This window comes from Mus caroli, unplaced genomic scaffold (genome assembly GCF_978045245.1).
Source record: "Mus caroli unplaced genomic scaffold, Mus_caroli_1 scaffold_12, whole genome shotgun sequence".
Taxonomy (NCBI): Eukaryota; Metazoa; Chordata; class Mammalia; order Rodentia; family Muridae; genus Mus; species Mus caroli.
Genome location: NW_028227267.1, coordinates 24,413,483 through 24,417,725, shown reverse-complemented (window position 1 = coordinate 24,417,725; position 4,243 = coordinate 24,413,483). Strand labels below are relative to the sequence as shown.

The following is a 4,243-nucleotide window of genomic DNA, read 5'->3' as shown; positions in this document are numbered from 1 at the left end:
TCAGTCTGTAGACCAGGCTGGCCTCGAATTCAGAAATCCACCTGCCTCTGCCTCCCAAGTGCTGGGATTAAAGGCGTGCGCCACCATGCCCAACTTCAAGTGATAATTCTTAAAGGGACATGTCTGAATTCCAAAACTTGGCTCTTGGGGAACATTTTCTCCTGTCCACTTCCACTGAGTGACTACAGCTGTGGCTCCTCAGCCATGGCTCCACTGGTTCTTTGAAAAAAGGTCTTGTGCAGCCCAAGCTAGCCTCTAACTCACTGTGTATCTAGCCCAGGCTAGCCTCTAACTCACTGTGTATCTAGCCCAGGCTAGCCTCTAACTCACTGTGTATCTAGCCCAGGCTAGCCTCTAACTCACTGTGTTTCTGTGTATCTAGCCCAGGCTAGCCTCTAACTCACTGTGTATCTGTGTATCTAGCCCAAGCTAGCCTCTAACTCACTGTGTTTCTGTGTATCTAGCCCAGGCTAGCCTCTAACTCACTGTGTATCTGTGTATCTAGCCCAAGCTAGCCTCTAACTCACTGTGTTTCTGTGTATCTAGCCCAGGCTAGCCTCTAACTCACTGTGTATCTGAGGATGGCCTTGAACTACTGATCATCCTGCCCCTACTTCCCAAGCCCTGGGATTATAGGCATGCACTAGTGCCAGGCTTGGTTGGTCTCTCTCTCTCTCTCTCTCTCTCTCTCTCTCTCTCTCTCTCCCTCTCCCTTTATTTTTGTTTTCAGAGTCTTATTTATTTTTTTAATTGTGCATGTATGTGTTCATGTCTGTGTATGGATATGTGCATGCAAACACAGTTGCCCTCAGAGGCCAGAGGCATCAGATTTCCCAGAGCTGAAGTGACGAGCAGTTATTAGGCACCCCTGACTAGGTACTGTGCTAGGGCCTCTAGTCCAACACAAGGGTAGGAATGGTTCTAAGTAAATGAACCATCTTTCCAGCCCTCAGGTTCCTTAATGAAAGCATTTCTCCTAGGGCCACAGAAAAGTCCCCTGAGCATTGGAAAAGTCATGTGACTGCCATGACATGTGACATGTCTGTCATTCACGTAGAAGACAGAGGGTAGCTCCAGCCTGTTTGGGCCTCAGTCTTTCCATAGATATAACAATGTCAGCTGAGCATAACGGCACAGACCTGTAATCCCAGCCCTAAGGAAACTAAGGCAGAGAATGGTCACATCTGAGGCTATATAGTGAGTTCCAGGACAGTGACATGGGCTTCCTAGCAAAACCCTGTCTTTAAAAAAAGCCAAACAATCAAAGCCTGGAGACATGGCTCAGCAGTCAGAAGTTCTTAGGCTCTTGCCAAGGACCCGGGTTCTGCTCCCAGCTTCCACGTTGGGCAGCTTACAACTACCTGTAATTCTAGTGTCAGGAGTTCCTGTGACCTTTCTGGCCTCTGCATGCAGATGGTGCACACAAACTCACGAGGACACACACGTACACATATAAATGTTTAAAACTGAGCTGAGCAAAGTGGTGCGGAGTGGTGCACTCCAGTCATACCAGGATTTGGGAGAATCACCACAAACTCTAGGCCAACCTGGATAATAACAAGTGCAGGCCATCCTGGGTCACAGAGAGGCCTTGTCTCAACCCTCCCCCCAAGGCCTAACAAATGGACAACAGTGCAGTTGTCACAAGCAGTCCCTCTCTGCAGCTCGTGAGATTACCTTCCACCAACTTTATTTTTAATTAATTAATTAATTAATTTGGTTTTTCGAGTCAGGGTTTCTCTTTGTAGCCCTGGCTGTCCTGGAACTCACTCTGTAGACCAGGCTGGCCTCAAATTTAGAAATCCACCTGCCTCTGCCTCCTGAGTGCTGGGATTAAAGGCATGCGCCACCACCACCCAGCTAACTTTTATTTTTTAGTGCTGGGATTCAAAGCCAGGGCTTCATGCATGCTATATTATATAAATAGTCTACCCCTGAGCTACACCCACAGTCCAATTTATTTATTTTTTCCCTTATTTTCTGGGTGTTTTGAGACAGCATCTCACTAAGTTATACAAGTTGAACTTAAACTCACTCTGTAGCCTAGGCAAGCTTTGAACTTATGATCCTCTTTTCTCTTCCTCGAAGCAGAGTCCTACACCACCAGGATTAGCTCACACTGAAAGCTGAGTCAGACCACAGATTGAATACAACTGATTGAAAATTAGTAAGATTTGGTATTGAGAGCATACACCCCAGGGTAAGATGGCTTCCTGGATTCCACATACTCTTTACATGGCTGAATTCCATATAATCTTTAAAACTCAGAAAATTATGACATTATTTGTATTCCTGCTACACAAGTGTGAGCCATGGCTGGCAGTGCTGGCATCTCTGGGAGCTTGTTGGAAAAGCAGTCTCAGGGCCCAGCCAGACTCGCTACATTAGACTTTCTGTATTATCAAGCCCTCTGGGCTGCACCAGTGATTCTTAACCATGGCTGTATGCTGACATGTGGCTAGAGAGAGAGCTCAGTGGTTAAGAATACTGGCTGCTCTTCCAGAGGATCCAGGTTCAAATCCCAGCAACCACATTCAACTAGTAGCCATCTGCAGCTCCAGTTCCAATTGATGCTCTCACACAGGTATATATGCAAGCAAAGCACCCATAAAAATGAAAACAAATCGTAAAAAATTAGAACATGGGTTTCACCTCCAAAGATTCTTATTGTTTATTAAGTGCGTAGCCCAGGATCTGTGATTTAAAATACTTCCTGAATAAGCCAGACTGTGCAATCTCAGCACTCAGGAGACAGACATGGGGGTAGCTGCAAATTCAAGGCCAGCCTGGAGTCCATAGCGAGTTGCAGTCCAGCCAGTGCTAAACAGTGACATGGTGCTGTCCCAAACACACCACAAGAGACCCTAGATGATGGAGATGAGAGACGGAAAGTAAGCCGTACTCAAGGAAGGAAGGCTTTAAGGACTAAAGCACATGTCTGTAATGCCCACACTTGGGAAGCTGAGGCAGGAGGGTTAGAAATCAAAGGTTATCTCTAGTTACATGAGGAGGAAGAGGGAGAGGAGGAGGAGGAGGAGAAATCTGATAGTAGCCAGGGAAGGTGGCAAAGGCCTTGAGTCTGCACTTGGGAGGCTGGCACAGAAGGATCAGAAGTTTGAGGTCAGCCTCAGCAACACAGACACTTTGAGGCTAGTTTAGTCTACACAGCAAGACTCCCATCAACATGGTTTTTTTTTTTTTTTTTTTGGCGGGGGGGAAGAGTGGAGTGGATGCAAAGAATGTATTACTCTAAATTAGAAAAGAAAAATCCTGGGTGTGGCCAGAGCTTGGCAAGGAGCCTGAAAGAGGGTGCATGACATGGGGGTCACCATAGACCTGCACCAGGTGTTCCAGGACCCCTTCGAGCAGGTGGTTGCTTGCTTCCTCTGAAAGGTGAGTATTTTAAAGGTACCTGATAATCCAGCTAGAAGAAGAGTCATGGCTGAGCCTTCAGAAAAAGAACATGGTTATCCGGAGTCACTGCCTCACATGGACACAGTACGCATCCTTGAAGGAAGCGTCTGTCTTCCGGGAAAGCATAGAAAGTCCAGGCTGGACAGAGTTCATTCAAACAGGCAGAATTCCAGTCACAACGGCTGAATTTCTCAACTGTATTTTGGAGACTTTTGCTAGAGCGTTCTTAAGACAAGGAGCCCAGAAGGAAATTAGAATATTGGAGATGCTGCTAACAGAACAGTGTGGCTCCCCCTTAGTGGAATAAAAGAAAATCAGGGAAGCTGCTCTCATGCACATGGGGACTGGTTTAATAACTAGTTCTCTGAGAAAGAAAAACAAGTAGGTTTGACATATGGCATTGGGCAACTTCTGTGGCATAAACACTCCCATCAGGGCCAGTTTTAAACTCTCAGCATGACCTCAGCCAGTTTGACAGGTCTGGCAGTAGGGTCCCTCAAGCAGGTGGGAGCCAGCTGCAGACATTCCACTGGTCCAGCTTGTCCATAAAGATGCACAATGTTAAATTGATTGCCTCGGGGGGTGGGGGGGACCAGGGCCACCAGTTGCATCATCATTGCACCAACAATCCCCTATGTTTGTGACCAGGTCAGGACCAGCCAGCCATGGTGGGGCTACTTTTCTGCTCACAGTCCTGACAGGACTAGATTCAGGTCAGGCCTGCTGAGACAAGTGACAAACGGGGTGTGACCTCTTGGTTTTTCTGCAGGAGAGGGCAGGGGGAAATCACTGGGGCCCCCCAGTTGGGCAAATATTGACTCCAGACAAG

General features: G+C 47.2%; 1 pseudogene; it reads left to right on the top strand.

The window, feature by feature from the left end:
* The first annotated feature begins 3,318 nt into the window (after positions 1-3,318).
* LOC110308840 (PRELI domain-containing protein 2 pseudogene) lies at positions 3,319-3,721 on the top strand (annotated as a pseudogene).
* Positions 3,722-4,243: the final 522 nt, after the last annotated feature.